A 21,848-nucleotide genomic window follows, 5' to 3' on the forward strand; every position below is an offset into this window, starting at 1 on the left:
TGCTTGATAGCTAGGCCCAAACCTGGGAAAAGGCTTACCTGGGCTTGGTGCACTTTGATCTGAATGGCTTGGAATTGCCCCTTGGGTCGTGTGGATTATCTGACCTCTTTCAAGAACATGAGCGTTTTTATCATCTCTGCCATCTCTTCTCTGTAGACGTCAGGGATCTTGGACCCGTTCTTGGAGCAGAGAATTGAGGAACTTCCTCCAGTCCACGGTGGCCCTCCGTATGTTTCTGCTAGTATCAGCGAGGTTCAATATGTCTCATGAATGCCTTTCGAGCCTGCTATCCTCTACAGCTGTCTCCAGGCCAGTATTCTCTATTGTAGCAGAACATCTCTCATCAATGTGTTCGCATCTCTCCTCAATCCGTGCAGCCATGTTTTCGGCCAGCTTCTCTTCGTGTCTCCCATAAAGTCGACTTCAACAGGACTGGGCAAGTCTGAAAGGACCTCGGAGCCTCTCCAGTAAGCTGAAGACAGGCAGATCTTCCACTGTCTGCCCTTTCAGGTTCTGGAAACTGACCCGTGAACTCAGGTCTTTGGGCAGCAGCAGTATCTCGAACTGACACAGCTTCCCGGACCAAAGACCTAAGCCAAGCTCCACAGAAGGCGGCAGCCCCTCCATCGCACTGATCCACCCACAGAACTCTGCCCGGTTACCTAGGATCCACCAGCCACAACAAGCCTCGCGGTACACACCAACATTCCACCTGGAATCCAACCGCTAACTGCCATCCCCAATGGCTGCTGCATCTTGTCAGTGTTGGGGGAGGGGCTGCATCCGACGAGAGGTTCCTAAGGTAAATGTGATTCTACCCACTAGCGTCCCATGGGCCTTTGTTCTTCCCTCTTTCCTTTTGTTCAGATCTGTATGCACTGTAGCAACGGAGGGAAGTGTGTCCATTTTCAGTTGAATGTTTCACACGTCTTTAAACTTTCTAACAGTTCACAGTACACAGAGACCCACTAAGGGAAACTATTGTTCCTGTAATATGGGCACACCCGCAATACATAGCCGTCGGTTGATTTCTGCTGAAACACCCGCATTCACGGGACATCTATCCATTTGTTTCAAGGGGGCTGAAATTCCTAGGACTGATACAATCCCCAATGTGCACTTTACTGCCTGTCTCTTTTGATCTTAGTACACTTTTGCGGAGCTACTTTTCCTTGTTATAGGCTTGTGCCATTTCTTCTCGACGTAGTGTAGAAGATGGCATTCATTCATCCTGTTGGAAGACTTGCAAGTCTATATCACGGACTAGGAATCCATTGGATTCCAAATCGGCATTTGGGTTAGGTCACGATATGCTCATATGAATCAATATTTACGAATATAAATGCACGCCTCTGATTTCCGAATACAGGTGTGCTGAGTACATTCAAGCCGCGATACTGGGTCGATGCGTACTGAATGATCCTTGACATCACCTTGAGTAATTTCTTTTGAATATTCATGTTACCCTACCCTTTTTGTGTTGTTTGTTTGTTTGATTCTTTCTTGGTCTGCTTCTCGTTTGCTTTGCAAACACGTCAGGCCATGCATCTCTCCGTTTGCTTCCAACAGAGAGTCATATAAGCTGACTCCCTTAAGAGAGTGCTTCCAATCCCCTATGATTTCCTGCTTCCCTCTCCCATCTTTAGGGTTTTGATGTCCTCCTTGCCTTCTTCTTGTTTCTTCTTTTCCACTCATGCTCTTCTTGCATTTCCAATACGGGTTTTCTTCTTTCCATTTCATCTTGCTGCTTATCCCTTCAGGGGAGAATTCTCAACCTTTCTTTTAGGATAAGTTTCGAACTGCTGAATTCTTTTAAGATTTGCAGGTCTGTGGCATTCTCTAGCTCTGCTGTTATTAGAAATGGTGGTCATGTGGCATAGGCTACCCTAGATGGCAGCATTTTGCCATTCAAGCTATGGTCTATGTCCTGGCACTCCTCCCTGTCCTGCAGTATTGCTGCTGAGATAGCAGCTGAAACCCCTCTGGAGGTTCTCTTGTGATTATGTTGCTTTCCTCCAGGCGCATTTTAAATCACTGGGATGCTCATGAACTTTGTTGATTTGGATCATACAGCTGCTGCTAAGTCTATTGGGATTCCACCTCTTTTGGACGCTGTGTACTTCCTGAATTCGCCTAGATGATTCTATCTTGGCTTTCAGCAAGTTTCAGTCTGATTTTTCTACACATCACTTTTCAAACATTGTTTGTTTCTTTATCTCTTGCTTTTCCATCTGGGACTCTTTCGAATTTTAGTCTTTCATGCCTTGTCTTCAACCAGGATTCAACAGCAATGTTTTCATTGGTTTGCACTTGCTTTCCTATGTGTGCTTCTGACCGAGGGATTTCTGTTCCCCTGTCTTCAAAGTCATTCACGCGTCCCTCTGCAATATCTCGTCTGCTTAGGACGGAATGTTAGCCCTGATATTTTCTCATCCACTGAGTTTTCTGATATTATTTGGCTCGTCTTTAGGCTTTCTCTTCCCCTTTTCTGGTATTCTGCCTTTTGTGATTCTGAGACACTGTTGTTCTTCAGTGTTTCCCTCACCTCCATTTTCAATACTTGCTCTGGAGAGCGTTTTGCAGTCTAGTTGTCTGAAAGCTTATCTTTAGGGCCTTCAATCTCTTTGGAACTGAAAATGGTACTTCCTTTTCCTTTTACTGTATTTCTTCATCTCTACTGGTCAGGTAATTTCAGGTATCTAATGTAGACTTCTAGGGCTTGGTTAAGTGAAAACTTTAGACACTTGGCTCTACACAATTGCATGGGATTTCTGTGAGGACAAATTTTCCTAGACATTGATGCCATGTCCTGTTCCTGTGTGTGTTGTCTGGTCTATCTCCAATTGCTGGTGTTGCCTTTGTTGTGATGAACCCCCCATACTATTTCGATTAGGATAACCTCATTTTGATTACGCTTATCTCACAAATCTGAAAGAGCACAGGACACTTCCTCTGGTGGAAATGGAGCTTCTCAAGCTTCTCAGCTCTGCATTCTACTCTATGTTATTTTGGAGTGTTTCCAGAAGAGCAGAGTGTGAGTGCGCTTGTGCTTTGTAGTGCCACGGGAATGTCCCACTGAAACCAGTCCTTCCAAGAGCTTCTCTGTCTACAGAAACACCAGTGGAAGCATATCTATGGATGTCACACATCAGGGCCTGCTGGAATGATCCCGCAGCCCGAACTTGGTGTCCTCGCTGCCGAACCGTGCCGGTGCCATCCAAAATGTAGCATCCGCTTTTGAGAGATAAACTGAAGGAAATCCTTCCTCTTCTCACGCTGTGGTCTTGGACCACACTTCCTTGTCCTCTCATCCTTGTGGCACGGGTGCACGAAGGCAACCACAGAGCTGTTGCACACCCTGTGCCTCAAACCAAACCATAATCACAGCCCAGGTTATGAATGTAGCAGATCCTAAGGCTTTTCATTCTGAATTCAAACCCAAGGCCCCCTGGATCCCTCAGACCCGATGCACAATATCTCTGATTCAGCCCCACACATGCTCTATTGGCAAAAGGCCAAATTGGTCTCTGGTCCTGCAGATGCACTGGGTGTGGCCATGGGACATATCGATAATTTCAACTGCGCGCGCCAGGGTGGTTGCTTGCTCATTGGGGTCCCAGGTCGGTTTGCTCTCTTGATAGGACCCACCACATCCCACAACGCACTCCAGATCCCTGAGACTCAGCGTGTGCCACCATCCGTAGCCCTATCCCTCCCTGAACGCTGCCTCTGCTACCTCAAATTTGGCAGCTCGGAGCTTGGTCTCAGAATCAACTGTGGGGATATTTTGCACTGGATTCTTTGAGTTCTGTCAGCCAAGCATCCGCTGTGCACTCTTCTAACACTCAGCGCATCACCTTCAATCCCATGTCTCCTGTCCGCTTGTGAGTGTGCGTCCAAGTTAAAGAGAGTTTCACCTTTACTGCTCCATCAACAGGGCTCAGACCATGCACTGGTATCCATTCCCTGCTTTTCCTTCTCCTGCTTCCAGGTGTTCTGAGGCCTCATCCTGTCTTTGGAAGTAACAGACCTCTCTTCGGCAAGTGTCCTGTGCCAAGGGCTGGGTGAGTGGATGTTTCCATTGCTGTGTTCATGGGAGCGAGTGAGCGCAGGTTGCACTGCTTCTCTGTCAACTGGGCATCGATGAATCAACACTTTCCAGATACATTTCACAGAAATGTGATTTTTTTTTATCTCTTTGTTTCTATACAGCCGTGGTGGGAGGGATTGTCCGAAGACTCCAGTTTTGACATTGTGTTGATATCTCATTTGCAGTCTTTAAAAATTTAATAGAATTGATATAAATGTTTTGGGAGTTATACGAAAATGAAGTTAGTTTCTGAAACATACTAAATCGACCTAGAAGCCAGACTTGTCAATTTCGGTAACATTTTGTCAGCTCTAAGGAAAACATAGACAGATAGAATGCAAACTAGCAGTCCGAACTGTTAAAGGGGTCATGTCAGCTCTTTACTGTTGAAGCCTCCGAAACCAACAGGAACCATGAAATAACTAATGGAAACATGAAATAACCCCCAAGCTTGGATTCCCTTGTGCATGTGGTGCCCTTTACTCCCGATGACACCTACTGGTCAATGTTGGCATTTCAAGGTGTAACATCCCTCTCAAGGAAAATACAAGAGGAAACGAACTAAATATATACATTTAGCTTTGAATCCAAAGAACCTAGAGGCATTATAGCTATGAGAACCCTGCTGCAGCTATGCTAGGCTACTGAGAACCAGGTGTTCTTCTATCAGTGATGAGAACGCTTAATCATCCGATCATGTTGGGTAAAGCACTTGAATGCAACCAAGTCTGCACCCCCATGATAGATTGCCCCCGGGGGCTTGACTCAATTGAAAGACGGTCCACATAAGCTGTGTCTTTCATGTCATTGGCGACTTTTACAGTTCCGTTCACTATCTGACTTCTAATATTTACCTAGACTGTCTTGAAAAACGGAGGCCTAATACAGATTCAAGTTCAGTCAAAGATTCCCCTCACTTACCACACCCCCTTCACCCCAGAGAAGACATAAACCCAGCATTTGCTGAATCTAGCGGAAGGCCATCGTTTCTTTGTGGGAGCTAAGTATTCAATTCCTATCTATTTCATACGAGAGTATTTGACCTTTATGGGGTTCCCTGTTGTTCACAGAGGATGAAGCTAGAGGAACTCTGATTCTAGGAGGGGCTTGCTCTTCTCTTACTGGCTTCATTGCAGCTCAGGTACTGATCCCTCAAAATGGATGCCTGAGTGGAGGGGAGGGAGGAGCAAGTGCTTGATAGCTAGGCCCAAACCTGGGAAAAGGCTTACCTGGGCTTGGTGCACTTTGATCTGAATGGCTTGGAATTGCCCCTTGGGTCGTGTGGATTATCTGACCTCTTTCAAGAACATGAGCGTTTTTATCATCTCTGCCATCTCTTCTCTGTAGACGTCAGGGATCTTGGACCCGTTCTTGGAGCAGAGAATTGAGGAACTTCCTCCAGTCCACGGTGGCCCTCCGTATGTTTCTGCTAGTATCAGCGAGGTTCAATATGTCTCATGAATGCCTTTCGAGCCTGCTATCCTCTACAGCTGTCTCCAGGCCAGTATTCTCTATTGTAGCAGAACATCTCTCATCAATGTGTTCGCATCTCTCCTCAATCCGTGCAGCCATGTTTTCGGCCAGCTTCTCTTCGTGTCTCCCATAAAGTCGACTTCAACAGGACTGGGCAAGTCTGAAAGGACCTCGGAGCCTCTCCAGTAAGCTGAAGACAGGCAGATCTTCCACTGTCTGCCCTTTCAGGTTCTGGAAACTGACCCGTGAACTCAGGTCTTTGGGCAGCAGCAGTATCTCGAACTGACACAGCTTCCCGGACCAAAGACCTAAGCCAAGCTCCACAGAGGGCGGCAGCCCCTCCATCGCACTGATCCACCCACAGAACTCTGCCCGGTTACCTAGGATCCACCAGCCACAACAAGCCTCGCGGTACACACCAACATTCCACCTGGAATCCAACCGCTAACTGCCATCCCCAATGGCTGCTGCATCTTGTCAGTGTTGGGGGAGGGGCTGCATCCGACGAGAGGTTCCTAAGGTAAATGTGATTCTACCCACTAGCGTCCCATGGGCCTTTGTTCTTCCCTCTTTCCTTTTGTTCAGATCTGTATGCACTGTAGCAACGGAGGGAAGTGTGTCCATTTTCAGTTGAATGTTTCACACGTCTTTAAACTTTCTAACAGTTCACAGTACACAGAGACCCACTAAGGGAAACTATTGTTCCTGTAATATGGGCACACCCGCAATACATAGCCGTCGGTTGATTTCTGCTGAAACACCCGCATTCACGGGACATCTATCCATTTGTTTCAAGGGGGCTGAAATTCCTAGGACTGATACAATCCCCAATGTGCACTTTACTGCCTGTCTCTTTTGATCTTAGTACACTTTTGCGGAGCTACTTTTCCTTGTTATAGGCTTGTGCCATTTCTTCTCGACGTAGTGTAGAAGATGGCATTCATTCATCCTGTTGGAAGACTTGCAAGTCTATATCACGGACTAGGAATCCATTGGATTCCAAATCGGCATTTGGGTTAGGTCACGATATGCTCATATGAATCAATATTTACGAATATAAATGCACGCCTCTGATTTCCGAATACAGGTGTGCTGAGTACATTCAAGCCGCGATACTGGGTCGATGCGTACTGAATGATCCTTGACATCACCTTGAGTAATTTCTTTTGAATATTCATGTTACCCTACCCTTTTTGTGTTGTTTGTTTGTTTGATTCTTTCTTGGTCTGCTTCTCGTTTGCTTTGCAAACACGTCAGGCCATGCATCTCTCCGTTTGCTTCCAACAGAGAGTCATATAAGCTGACTCCCTTAAGAGAGTGCTTCCAATCCCCTATGATTTCCTGCTTCCCTCTCCCATCTTTAGGGTTTTGATGTCCTCCTTGCCTTCTTCTTGTTTCTTCTTTTCCACTCATGCTCTTCTTGCATTTCCAATACGGGTTTTCTTCTTTCCATTTCATCTTGCTGCTTATCCCTTCAGGGGAGAATTCTCAACCTTTCTTTTAGGATAAGTTTCGAACTGCTGAATTCTTTTAAGATTTGCAGGTCTGTGGCATTCTCTAGCTCTGCTGTTATTAGAAATGGTGGTCATGTGGCATAGGCTACCCTAGATGGCAGCATTTTGCCATTCAAGCTATGGTCTATGTCCTGGCACTCCTCCCTGTCCTGCAGTATTGCTGCTGAGATAGCAGCTGAAACCCCTCTGGAGGTTCTCTTGTGACTATGTTGCTTTCCTCCAGGCGCATTTTAAATCACTGGGATGCTCATGAACTTTGTTGATTTGGATCATACAGCTGCTGCTAAGTCTATTGGGATTCCACCTCTTTTGGACGCTGTGTACTTCCTGAATTCGCCTAGATGATTCTATCTTGGCTTTCAGCAAGTTTCAGTCTGATTTTTCTACACATCACTTTTCAAACATTGTTTGTTTCTTTATCTCTTGCTTTTCCATCTGGGACTCTTTCGAATTTTAGTCTTTCATGCCTTGTCTTCAACCAGGATTCAACAGCAATGTTTTCATTGGTTTGCACTTGCTTTCCTATGTGTGCTTCTGACCGAGGGATTTCTGTTCCCCTGTCTTCAAAGTCATTCACGCGTCCCTCTGCAATATCTCGTCTGCTTAGGACGGAATGTTAGCCCTGATATTTTCTCATCCACTGAGTTTTCTGATATTATTTGGCTCGTCTTTAGGCTTTCTCTTCCCCTTTTCTGGTATTCTGCCTTTTGTGATTCTGAGACACTGTTGTTCTTCAGTGTTTCCCTCACCTCCATTTTCAATACTTGCTCTGGAGAGCGTTTTGCAGTCTAGTTGTCTGAAAGCTTATCTTTAGGGCCTTCAATCTCTTTGGAACTGAAAATGGTACTTCCTTTTCCTTTTACTGTATTTCTTCATCTCTACTGGTCAGGTAATTTCAGGTATCTAATGTAGACTTCTAGGGCTTGGTTAAGTGAAAACTTTAGACACTTGGCTCTACACAATTGCATGGGATTTCTGTGAGGACAAATTTTCCTAGACATTGATGCCATGTCCTGTTCCTGTGTGTGTTGTCTGGTCTATCTCCAATTGCTGGTGTTGCCTTTGTTGTGATGAACCCCCCATACTATTTCGATTAGGATAACCTCATTTTGATTACGCTTATCTCACAAATCTGAAAGAGCACAGGACACTTCCTCTGGTGGAAATGGAGCTTCTAAAGGTTCTCAGCTCTGCATTCTACTCTCTGTTATTTTGGAGTGTTTCCAGAAGAGCAGAGTGTGAGTGCGCTTGTGCTTTGTAGTGCCACGGGAATGTCCCACTGAAACCAGTTCTTCCAAGAGCTTCTCTGTCTACAGAAACACCAGTGGAAGCATATCTATGGATGTCACACATCAGGGCCTGCTGGAATGATCCCGCAGCCCGAACTTGGTGTCCTCGCTTCCGAACCGTGCCAGTGCCATCCAAAATGTAGCATCCGCTTTTGAGAGATAAACTGAAGGAAATCCTTCCTCTTCTCACGCTGTGGTCTTGGACCACACTTCCTTGTCCTCTCATCCTTGTGGCACGGGTGCACGAAGGCAACCACAGAGCTGTTGCACACCCTGTGCCTCAAACCAAACCATAATCACAGCCCAGGTTATGAATGTAGCAGATCCTAAGGCTTTTCATTCTGAATTCAAACCCAAGGCCCCCTGGATCCCTCAGACCCGATGCACAATATCTCTGATTCAGCCCCACACATGCTCTATTGGCAAAAGGCCAAATTGGTCTCTGGTCCTGCAGATGCACTGGGTGTGGCCATGGGACATATCGATAATTTCAACTGCGCGTGCCAGGGTGGTTGCTTGCTCATTGGGGTCCCAGGTCGGTTTGCTCTCTTGATAGGACCCACCACATCCCACAACGCACTCCAGATCCCTGAGACTCAGCGTGTGCCACCATCCGTAGCCCTATCCCTCCCTGAACGCTGCCTCTGCTACCTCAAATTTGGCAGCTCGGAGCTTGGTCTCAGAATCAACTGTGGGGATATTTTGCACTGGATTCTTTGAGTTCTGTCAGCCAAGCATCCGCTGTGCACTCTTCTAACACTCAGCGCATCACCTTCAATCCCATGTCTCCTGTCCGCTTGTGAGTGTGCGTCCAAGTTAAAGAGAGTTTCACCTTTACTGCTCCATCAACAGGGCTCAGACCATGCACTGGTATCCATTCCCTGCTTTTCCTTCTCCTGCTTCCAGGTGTTCTGAGGCCTCATCCTGTCTTTGGAAGTAACAGACCTCTCTTCGGCAAGTGTCCTGTGCCAAGGGCTGGGTGAGTGGATGTTTCCATTGCTGTGTTCATGGGAGCGAGTGAGCGCAGGTTGCACTGCTTCTCTGTCAACTGGGCATCGATGAATCAACACTTTCCAGATACATTTCACAGAAATGTGATTTTTTTTTATCTCTTTGTTTCTATACAGCCGTGGTGGGAGGGATTGTCTGAAGACTCCAGTTTTGACATTGTGTTGATATCTCATTTGCAGTCTTTAAAAATTTAATAGAATTGATATAAATGTTTTGGGAGTTATACGAAAATGAAGTTAGTTTCTGAAACATACTAAATCGACCTAGAAGCCAGACTTGTCAATTTCGGTAACATTTTGTCAGCTCTAAGGAAAACATAGACAGATAGAATGCAAACTAGCAGTCCGAACTGTTAAAGGGGTCATGTCAGCTCTTTACTGTTGAAGCCTCCGAAACCAACAGGAACCATGAAATAACTAATGGAAACATGAAATAACCCCCAAGCTTGGATTCCCTTGTGCATGTGGTGCCCTTTACTCCCGATGACACCTACTGGTCAATGTTGGCATTTCAAGGTGTAACATCCCTCTCAAGGAAAATACAAGAGGAAACGAACTAAATATATACATTTAGCTTTGAATCCAAAGAACCTAGAGGCATTATAGCTATGAGAACCCTGCTGCAGCTATGCTAGGCTACTGAGAACCAGGTGTTCTTCTATCAGTGATGAGAACGCTTAATCATCCGATCATGTTGGGTAAAGCACTTGAATGCAACCAAGTCTGCACCCCCATGATAGATTGCCCCCGGGGGCTTGACTCAATTGAAAGACGGTCCACATAAGCTGTGTCTTTCATGTCATTGGCGACTTTTACAGTTCCGTTCACTATCTGACTTCTAATATTTACCTAGACTGTCTTGAAAAACGGAGGCCTAATACAGATTCAAGTTCAGTCAAAGATTCCCCTCACTTACCACACCCCCTTCACCCCAGAGAAGACATAAACCCAGCATTTGCTGAATCTAGCGGAAGGCCATCGTTTCTTTGTGGGAGCTAAGTATTCAATTCCTATCTATTTCATACGAGAGTATTTGACCTTTATGGGGTTCCCTGTTGTTCACAGAGGATGAAGCTAGAGGAACTCTGATTCTAGGAGGGGCTTGCTCTTCTCTTACTGGCTTCATTGCAGCTCAGGTACTGATCCCTCAAAATGGATGCCTGAGTGGAGGGGAGGGAAGAGCAAGTGCTTGATAGCTAGGCCCAAACCTGGGAAAAGGCTTACCTGGGCTTGGTGCACTTTGATCTGAATGGCTTGGAATTGCCCCTTGGGTCGTGTGGATTATCTGACCTCTTTCAAGAACATGAGCGTTTTTATCATCTCTGCCATCTCTTCTCTGTAGACGTCAGGGATCTTGGACCCGTTCTTGGAGCAGAGAATTGAGGAACTTCCTCCAGTCCACGGTGGCCCTCCGTATGTTTCTGCTAGTATCAGCGAGGTTCAATATGTCTCATGAATGCCTTTCGAGCCTGCTATCCTCTACAGCTGTCTCCAGGCCAGTATTCTCTATTGTAGCAGAACATCTCTCATCAATGTGTTCGCATCTCTCCTCAATCCGTGCAGCCATGTTTTCGGCCAGCTTCTCTTCGTGTCTCCCATAAAGTCGACTTCAACAGGACTGGGCAAGTCTGAAAGGACCTCGGAGCCTCTCCAGTAAGCTGAAGAGAGGGAGATCTTCCACTGTCTGCCCTTTCAGGTTCTGGAAACTGACCCGTGAACTCAGGTCTTTGGGCAGCAGCAGTATCTCGAACTGACACAGCTTCCCGGACCAAAGACCTAAGCCAAGCTCCACAGAGGGCGGCAGCCCCTCCATCGCACTGATCCACCCACAGAACTCTGCCCGGTTACCTAGGATCCACCAGCCACAACAAGCCTCGCGGTACACACCAACATTCCACCTGGAATCCAACCGCTAACTGCCATCCCCAATGGCTGCTGCATCTTGTCAGTGTTGGGGGAGGGGCTGCATCCGACGAGAGGTTCCTAAGGTAAATGTGATTCTACCCACTAGCGTCCCATGGGCCTTTGTTCTTCCCTCTTTCCTTTTGTTCAGATCTCTATGCACTGTAGCAACGGAGGGAAGTGTGTCCATTTTCAGTTGAATGTTTCACACGTCTTTAAACTTTCTAACAGTTCACAGTACACAGAGACCCACTAAGGGAAACTATTGTTCCTGTAATATGGGCACACCCGCAATACATAGCCGTCGGTTGATTTCTGCTGAAACACCCGCATTCACGGGACATCTATCCATTTGTTTCAAGGGGGCTGAAATTCCTAGGACTGATACAATCCCCAATGTGCACTTTACTGCCTGTCTCTTTTGATCTTAGTACACTTTTGCGGAGCTACTTTTCCTTGTTATAGGCTTGTGCCATTTCTTCTCGACGTAGTGTAGAAGATGGCATTCATTCATCCTGTTGGAAGACTTGCAAGTCTATATCACGGACTAGGAATCCATTGGATTCCAAATCGGCATTTGGGTTAGGTCACGATATGCTCATATGAATCAATATTTACGAATATAAATGCACGCCTCTGATTTCCGAATACAGGTGTGCTGAGTACATTCAAGCCGCGATACTGGGTCGATGCGTACTGAATGATCCTTGACATCACCTTGAGTAATTTCTTTTGAATATTCATGTTACCCTACCCTTTTTGTGTTGTTTGTTTGTTTGATTCTTTCTTGGTCTGCTTCTCGTTTGCTTTGCAAACACGTCAGGCCATGCATCTCTCCGTTTGCTTCCAACAGAGAGTCATATAAGCTGACTCCCTTAAGAGAGTGCTTCCAATCCCCTATGATTTCCTGCTTCCCTCTCCCATCTTTAGGGTTTTGATGTCCTCCTTGCCTTCTTCTTGTTTCTTCTTTTCCACTCATGCTCTTCTTGCATTTCCAATAAGGGTTTTCTTCTTTCCATTTCATCTTGCTGCTTATCCCTTCAGGGGAGAATTCTCAACCTTTCTTTTAGGATAAGTTTTGAACTGCTGAATTCTTTTAAGATTTGCAGGTCTGTGGCATTCTCTAGCTCTGCTGTTATTAGAAATGGTGGTCATGTGGCATAGGCTACCCTAGATGGCAGCATTTTGCCATTCAAGCTATGGTCTATGTCCTGGCACTCCTCCCTGTCCTGCAGTATTGCTGCTGAGATAGCAGCTGAAACCCCTCTGGAGGTTCTCTTGTGACTATGTTGCTTTCCTCCAGGCGCATTTTAAATCACTGGGATGCTCATGAACTTTGTTGATTTGGATCATACAGCTGCTGCTAAGTCTATTGGGATTCCACCTCTTTTGGACGCTGTGTACTTCCTGAATTCGCCTAGATGATTCTATCTTGGCTTTCAGCAAGTTTCAGTCTGATTTTTCTACACATCACTTTTCAAACATTGTTTGTTTCTTTATCTCTTGCTTTTCCATCTGGGACTCTTTCGAATTTTAGTCTTTCATGCCTTGTCTTCAACCAGGATTCAACAGCAATGTTTTCATTGGTTTGCACTTGCTTTCCTATGTGTGCTTCTGACCGAGGGATTTCTGTTCCCCTGTCTTCAAAGTCATTCACGCGTCCCTCTGCAATATCTCGTCTGCTTAGGACGGAATGTTAGCCCTGATATTTTCTCATCCACTGAGTTTTCTGATATTATTTGGCTCGTCTTTAGGCTTTCTCTTCCCCTTTTCTGGTATTCTGCCTTTTGTGATTCTGAGACACTGTTGTTCTTCAGTGTTTCCCTCACCTCCATTTTCAATACTTGCTCTGGAGAGCGTTTTGCAGTCTAGTTGTCTGAAAGCTTATCTTTAGGGCCTTCAATCTCTTTGGAACTGAAAATGGTACTTCCTTTTCCTTTTACTGTATTTCTTCATCTCTACTGGTCAGGTAATTTCAGGTATCTAATGTAGACTTCTAGGGCTTGGTTAAGTGAAAACTTTAGACACTTGGCTCTACACAATTGCATGGGATTTCTGTGAGGACAAATTTTCCTAGACATTGATGCCATGTCCTGTTCCTGTGTGTGTTGTCTGGTCTATCTCCAATTGCTGGTGTTGCCTTTGTTGTGATGAACCCCCCATACTATTTCGATTAGGATAACCTCATTTTGATTACGCTTATCTCACAAATCTGAAAGAGCACAGGACACTTCCTCTGGTGGAAATGGAGCTTCTCAAGCTTCTCAGCTCTGCATTCTACTCTATGTTATTTTGGAGTGTTTCCAGAAGAGCAGAGTGTGAGTGCGCTTGTGCTTTGTAGTGCCACGGGAATGTCCCACTGAAACCAGTCCTTCCAAGAGCTTCTCTGTCTACAGAAACACCAGTGGAAGCATATCTATGGATGTCACACATCAGGGCCTGCTGGAATGATCCCGCAGCCCGAACTTGGTGTCCTCGCTGCCGAACCGTGCCGGTGCCATCCAAAATGTAGCATCCGCTTTTGAGAGATAAACTGAAGGAAATCCTTCCTCTTCTCACGCTGTGGTCTTGGACCACACTTCCTTGTCCTCTCATCCTTGTGGCACGGGTGCACGAAGGCAACCACAGAGCTGTTGCACACCCTGTGCCTCAAACCAAACCATAATCACAGCCCAGGTTATGAATGTAGCAGATCCTAAGGCTTTTCATTCTGAATTCAAACCCAAGGCCCCCTGGATCCCTCAGACCCGATGCACAATATCTCTGATTCAGCCCCACACATGCTCTATTGGCAAAAGGCCAAATTGGTCTCTGGTCCTGCAGATGCACTGGGTGTGGCCATGGGACATATCGATAATTTCAACTGCGCGCGCCAGGGTGGTTGCTTGCTCATTGGGGTCCCAGGTCGGTTTGCTCTCTTGATAGGACCCACCACATCCCACAACGCACTCCAGATCCCTGAGACTCAGCGTGTGCCACCATCCGTAGCCCTATCCCTCCCTGAACGCTGCCTCTGCTACCTCAAATTTGGCAGCTCGGAGCTTGGTCTCAGAATCAACTGTGGGGATATTTTGCACTGGATTCTTTGAGTTCTGTCAGCCAAGCATCCGCTGTGCACTCTTCTAACACTCAGCGCATCACCTTCAATCCCATGTCTCCTGTCCGCTTGTGAGTGTGCGTCCAAGTTAAAGAGAGTTTCACCTTTACTGCTCCATCAACAGGGCTCAGACCATGCACTGGTATCCATTCCCTGCTTTTCCTTCTCCTGCTTCCAGGTGTTCTGAGGCCTCATCCTGTCTTTGGAAGTAACAGACCTCTCTTCGGCAAGTGTCCTGTGCCAAGGGCTGGGTGAGTGGATGTTTCCATTGCTGTGTTCATGGGAGCGAGTGAGCGCAGGTTGCACTGCTTCTCTGTCAACTGGGCATCGATGAATCAACACTTTCCAGATACATTTCACAGAAATGTGATTTTTTTTTATCTCTTTGTTTCTATACAGCCGTGGTGGGAGGGATTGTCCGAAGACTCCAGTTTTGACATTGTGTTGATATCTCATTTGCAGTCTTTAAAAATTTAATAGAATTGATATAAATGTTTTGGGAGTTATACGAAAATGAAGTTAGTTTCTGAAACATACTAAATCGACCTAGAAGCCAGACTTGTCAATTTCGGTAACATTTTGTCAGCTCTAAGGAAAACATAGACAGATAGAATGCAAACTAGCAGTCCGAACTGTTAAAGGGGTCATGTCAGCTCTTTACTGTTGAAGCCTCCGAAACCAACAGGAACCATGAAATAACTAATGGAAACATGAAATAACCCCCAAGCTTGGATTCCCTTGTGCATGTGGTGCCCTTTACTCCCGATGACACCTACTGGTCAATGTTGGCATTTCAAGGTGTAACATCCCTCTCAAGGAAAATACAAGAGGAAACGAACTAAATATATACATTTAGCTTTGAATCCAAAGAACCTAGAGGCATTATAGCTATGAGAACCCTGCTGCAGCTATGCTAGGCTACTGAGAACCAGGTGTTCTTCTATCAGTGATGAGAACGCTTAATCATCCGATCATGTTGGGTAAAGCACTTGAATGCAACCAAGTCTGCACCCCCATGATAGATTGCCCCCGGGGGCTTGACTCAATTGAAAGACGGTCCACATAAGCTGTGTCTTTCATGTCATTGGCGACTTTTACAGTTCCGTTCACTATCTGACTTCTAATATTTACCTAGACTGTCTTGAAAAACGGAGGCCTAATACAGATTCAAGTTGAGTCAAAGATTCCCCTCACTTACCACACCCCCTTCACCCCAGAGAGGACATAATCCCAGCATTTGCTGAATCTAGCGGAAGGCCATCGTTTCTTTGTGGGAGCTAAGTATTCAATTCCTATCTATTTCATACGAGAGTATTTGACCTTTATGGGGTTCCCTGTTGTTCACAGAGGATGAAGCTAGAGGAACTCTGATTCTAGGAGGGGCTTGCTCTTCTCTTACTGGCTTCATTGCAGCTCAGGTACTGATCCCTCAAAATGGATGCCTGAGTGGAGGGGAGGGAAGAGCAACTGCTTGATATCTAGCCCCAAACCTGGGAAAAGGCTTACCTGGGCTTGGTGCACTTTGATCTGAATGGCTTGGAATTGCCCCTTGGGTCGTGTGGATTATCTGACCTCTTTCAAGAACATGAGCGTTTTTATCATCTCTGCCATCTCTTCTCTGTAGACGTCAGGGATCTTGGACCCGTTCTTGGAGCAGAGAATTGAGGAACTTCCTCCAGTCCACGGTGGCCCTCCGTAGGTTTCTGCTAGTATCAGCGAGGTTCAATATGTCTCATGAATGCCTTTCGAGCCTGCTATCCTCTACAGCTGTCTCCAGGCCAGTATTCTCTATTGTAGCAGAACATCTCTCATCAATGTGTTCGCATCTCTCCTCAATCCGTGCAGCCATGTTTTCGGCCAGCTTCTCTTCGTGTCTCCCATAAAGTCGACTTCAACAGGACTGGGCAAGTCTGAAAGGACCTCGGAGCCTCTCCAGTAAGCTGAAGACAGGCAGATCTTCCACTGTCTGCCCTTTCAGGTTCTGGAAACTGACCCGTGAACTCAGGTCTTTGGGCAGCAGCAGTATCTCGAACTGACACAGCTTCCCGGACCAAAGACCTAAGCCAAGCTCCACAGAGGGCGGCAGCCCCTCCATCGCACTGATCCACCCACAGAACTCTGCCCGGTTACCTAGGATCCACCAGCCACAACAAGCCTCGCGGTACACACCAACATTCCACCTGGAATCCAACCGCTAACTGCCATCCCCAATGGCTGCTGCATCTTGTCAGTGTTGGGGGAGGGGCTGCATCCGACGAGAGGTTCCTAAGGTAAATGTGATTCTACCCACTAGCGTCCCATGGGCCTTTGTTCTTCCCTCTTTCCTTTTGTTCAGATCTGTATGCACTGTAGCAACGGAGGGAAGTGTGTCCATTTTCAGTTGAATGTTTCACACGTCTTTAAACTTTCTAACAGTTCACAGTACACAGAGACCCACTAAGGGAAACTATTGTTCCTGTAATATGGGCACACCCGCAATACATAGCCGTCGGTTGATTTCTGCTGAAACACCCGCATTCACGGGACATCTATCCATTTGTTTCAAGGGGGCTGAAATTCCTAGGACTGATACAATCCCCAATGTGCACTTTACTGCCTGTCTCTTTTGATCTTAGTACACTTTTGCGGAGCTACTTTTCCTTGTTATAGGCTTGTGCCATTTCTTCTCGACGTAGTGTAGAAGATGGCATTCATTCATCCTGTTGGAAGACTTGCAAGTCTATATCACGGACTAGGAATCCATTGGATTCCAAATCGGCATTTGGGTTAGGTCACGATATGCTCATATGAATCAATATTTACGAATATAAATGCACGCCTCTGATTTCCGAATACAGGTGTGCTGAGTACATTCAAGCCGCGATACTGGGTCGATGCGTACTGAATGATCCTTGACATCACCTTGAGTAATTTCTTTTGAATATTCATGTTACCCTACCCTTTTTGTGTTGTTTGTTTGTTTGATTCTTTCTTGGTCTGCTTCTCGTTTGCTTTGCAAACACGTCAGGCCATGCATCTCTCCGTTTGCTTCCAACAGAGAGTCATATAAGCTGACTCCCTTAAGAGAGTGCTTCCAATCCCCTATGATTTCCTGCTTCCCTCTCCCATCTTTAGGGTTTTGATGTCCTCCTTGCCTTCTTCTTGTTTCTTCTTTTCCACTCATGCTCTTCTTGCATTTCCAATAAGGGTTTTCTTCTTTCCATTTCATCTTGCTGCTTATCCCTTCAGGGGAGAATTCTCAACCTTTCTTTTAGGATAAGTTTCGAACTGCTGAATTCTTTTAAGATTTGCAGGTCTGTGGCATTCTCTAGCTCTGCTGTTATTAGAAATGGTGGTCATGTGGCATAGGCTACCCTAGATGGCAGCATTTTGCCATTCAAGCTATGGTCTATGTCCTGGCACTCCTCCCTGTCCTGCAGTATTGCTGCTGAGATAGCAGCTGAAACCCCTCTGGAGGTTCTCTTGTGACTATGTTGCTTTCCTCCAGGCGCATTTTAAATCACTGGGATGCTCATGAACTTTGTTGATTTGGATCATACAGCTGCTGCTAAGTCTATTGGGATTCCACCTCTTTTGGACGCTGTGTACTTCCTGAATTCGCCTAGATGATTCTCTCTTGGCTTTCAGCAAGTTTCAGTCTGATTTTTCTACACATCACTTTTCAAACATTGTTTGTTTCTTTATCTCTTGCTTTTCCATCTGGGACTCTTTCGAATTTTAGTCTTTCATGCCTTGTCTTCAACCAGGATTCAACAGCAATGTTTTCATTGGTTTGCACTTGCTTTCCTATGTGTGCTTCTGACCGAGGGATTTCTGTTCCCCTGTCTTCAAAGTCATTCACGCGTCCCTCTGCAATATCTCGTCTGCTTAGGACGGAATGTTAGCCCTGATATTTTCTCATCCACTGAGTTTTCTGATATTATTTGGCTCGTCTTTAGGCTTTCTCTTCCCCTTTTCTGGTATTCTGCCTTTTGTGATTCTGAGACACTGTTGTTCTTCAGTGTTTCCCTCACCTCCATTTTCAATACTTGCTCTGGAGAGCGTTTTGCAGTCTAGTTGTCTGAAAGCTTATCTTTAGGGCCTTCAATCTCTTTGGAACTGAAAATGGTACTTCCTTTTCCTTTTACTGTATTTCTTCATCTCTACTGGTCAGGTAATTTCAGGTATCTAATGTAGACTTCTAGGGCTTGGTTAAGTGAAAACTTTAGACACTTGGCTCTACACAATTGCATGGGATTTCTGTGAGGACAAATTTTCCTAGACATTGATGCCATGTCCTGTTCCTGTGTGTGTTGTCTGGTCTATCTCCAATTGCTGGTGTTGCCTTTGTTGTGATGAACCCCCCATACTATTTCGATTAGGATAACCTCATTTTGATTACGCTTATCTCACAAATCTGAAAGAGCACAGGACACTTCCTCTGGTGGAAATGGAGCTTCTCAAGCTTCTCAGCTCTGCATTCTACTCTATGTTATTTTGGAGTGTTTCCAGAAGAGCAGAGTGTGAGTGCGCTTGTGCTTTGTAGTGCCACGGGAATGTCCCACTGAAACCAGTCCTTCCAAGAGCTTCTCTGTCTACAGAAACACCAGTGGAAGCATATCTATGGATGTCACACATCAGGGCCTGCTGGAATGATCCCGCAGCCCGAACTTGGTGTCCTCGCTGCCGAACCGTGCCGGTGCCATCCAAAATGTAGCATCCGCTTTTGAGAGATAAACTGAAGGAAATCCTTCCTCTTCTCACGCTGTGGTCTTGGACCACACTTCCTTGTCCTCTCATCCTTGTGGCACGGGTGCACGAAGGCAACCACAGAGCTGTTGCACACCCTGTGCCTCAAACCAAACCATAATCACAGCCCAGGTTATGAATGTAGCAGATCCTAAGGCTTTTCATTCTGAATTCAAACCCAAGGCCCCCTGGATCCCTCAGACCCGATGCACAATATCTCTGATTCAGCCCCACACATGCTCTATTGGCAAAAGGCCAAATTGGTCTCTGGTCCTGCAGATGCACTGGGTGTGGCCATGGGACATATCGATAATTTCAACTGCGCGCGCCAGGGTGGTTGCTTGCTCATTGGGGTCCCAGGTCGGTTTGCTCTCTTGATAGGACCCACCACATCCCACAACGCACTCCAGATCCCTGAGACTCAGCGTGTGCCACCATCCGTAGCCCTATCCCTCCCTGAACGCTGCCTCTGCTACCTCAAATTTGGCAGCTCGGAGCTTGGTCTCAGAATCAACTGTGGGGATATTTTGCACTGGATTCTTTGAGTTCTGTCAGCCAAGCATCCGCTGTGCACTCTTCTAACACTCAGCGCATCACCTTCAATCCCATGTCTCCTGTCCGCTTGTGAGTGTGCGTCCAAGTTAAAGAGAGTTTCACCTTTACTGCTCCATCAACAGGGCTCAGACCATGCACTGGTATCCATTCCCTGCTTTTCCTTCTCCTGCTTCCAGGTGTTCTGAGGCCTCATCCTGTCTTTGGAAGTAACAGACCTCTCTTCGGCAAGTGTCCTGTGCCAAGGGCTGGGTGAGTGGATGTTTCCATTGCTGTGTTCATGGGAGCGAGTGAGCGCAGGTTGCACTGCTTCTCTGTCAACTGGGCATCGATGAATCAACACTTTCCAGATACATTTCACAGAAATGTGATTTTTTTTTATCTCTTTGTTTCTATACAGCCGTGGTGGGAGGGATTGTCCGAAGACTCCAGTTTTGACATTGTGTTGATATCTCATTTGCAGTCTTTAAAAATTTAATAGAATTGATATAAATGTTTTGGGAGTTATACGAAAATGAAGTTAGTTTCTGAAACATACTAAATCGACCTAGAAGCCAGACTTGTCAATTTCGGTAACATTTTGTCAGCTCTAAGGAAAACATAGACAGATAGAATGCAAACTAGCAGTCCGAACTGTTAAAGGGGTCATGTCAGCTCTTTACTGTTGAAGCCTCCGAAACCAACAGGAACCATGAAATAACTAATGGAAACATGAAATAACCCCCAAGCTTGGATTCCCTTGTGCATGTGGTGCCCTTTACTCCCGATGACACCTACTGGTCAATGTTGGCATTTCAAGGTGTAACATCCCTCTCAAGGAAAATACAAGAGGAAACGAACTAAATATATACATTTAGCTTTGAATCCAAAGAACCTAGAGGCATTATAGCTATGAGAACCCTGCTGCAGCTATGCTAGGCTACTGAGAACCAGGTGTTCTTCTATCAGTGATGAGAACGCTTAATCATCCGATCATGTTGGGTAAAGCACTTGAATGCAACCAAGTCTGCACCCCCATGATAGATTGCCCCCGGGGGCTTGACTCAATTGAAAGACGGTCCACATAAGCTGTGTCTTTCATGTCATTGGCGACTTTTACAGTTCCGTTCACTATCTGACTTCTAATATTTACCTAGACTGTCTTGAAAAACGGAGGCCTAATACAGATTCAAGTTGAGTCAAAGATTCCCCTCACTTACCACACTCCCTTCACCCCAGAGAGGACATAATCCCAGCATTTGCTGAATCTAGCGGAAGGCCATCGTTTCTTTGTGGGAGCTAAGTATTCAATTCCTATCTATTTCATACGAGAGTATTTGACCTTTATGGGGTTCCCTGTTGTTCACAGAGGATGAAGCTAGAGGAACTCTGATTCTAGGAGGGGCTTGCTCTTCTCTTACTGGCTTCATTGCAGCTCAGGTACTGATCCCTCAAAATGGATGCCTGAGTGGAGGGGAGGGAAGAGCAAGTGCTTGATAGCTAGGCCCAAACCTGGGAAAAGGCTTACCTGGGCTTGGTGCACTTTGATCTGAATGGCTTGGAATTGCCCCTTGGGTCGTGTGGATTATCTGACCTCTTTCAAGAACATGAGCGTTTTTATCATCTCTGCCATCTCTTCTCTGTAGACGTCAGGGATCTTGGACCCGTTCTTGGAGCAGAGAATTGAGGAACTTCCTCCAGTCCACGGTGGCCCTCCGTAGGTTTCTGCTAGTATCAGCGAGGTTCAATATGTCTCATGAATGCCTTTCGAGCCTGCTATCCTCTACAGCTGTCTCCAGGCCAGTATTCTCTATTGTAGCAGAACATCTCTCATCAATGTGTTCGCATCTCTCCTCAATCCGTGCAGCCATGTTTTCGGCCAGCTTCTCTTCGTGTCTCCCATAAAGTCGACTTCAACAGGACTGGGCAAGTCTGAAAGGACCTCGGAGCCTCTCCAGTAAGCTGAAGACAGGCAGATCTTCCACTGTCTGCCCTTTCAGGTTCTGGAAACTGACCCGTGAACTCAGGTCTTTGGGCAGCAGCAGTATCTCGAACTGACACAGCTTCCCGGACCAAAGACCTAAGCCAAGCTCCACAGAGGGCGGCAGCCCCTCCATCGCACTGATCCACCCACAGAACTCTGCCCGGTTACCTAGGATCCACCAGCCACAACAAGCCTCGCGGTACACACCAACATTCCACCTGGAATCCAAC

At 46.2% G+C, this 21,848-nt stretch overlaps 1 protein-coding gene across 1 annotated transcript in view; it reads left to right on the forward strand.

Annotated features, from left to right (window-relative positions):
- Nucleotides 1-21,546, forward strand: part of LOC140692806 (uncharacterized) — a 93,093-nt gene extending 71,547 nt beyond the window's left edge. Inside the window, exon 19 of the mRNA XM_072957083.1 lies at nt 21,281-21,546. The gene's annotated coding sequence lies outside the window, so the exon portion shown is untranslated. The remainder of the gene's footprint in view (nt 1-21,280) is intronic.
- The last annotated feature ends 302 nt before the right edge of the window (nt 21,547-21,848 follow it).

Source organism: Vicugna pacos, unplaced genomic scaffold (assembly GCF_048564905.1).
Source record: "Vicugna pacos unplaced genomic scaffold, VicPac4 scaffold_17, whole genome shotgun sequence".
Classification (NCBI taxonomy): domain Eukaryota; kingdom Metazoa; phylum Chordata; class Mammalia; order Artiodactyla; family Camelidae; genus Vicugna; species Vicugna pacos.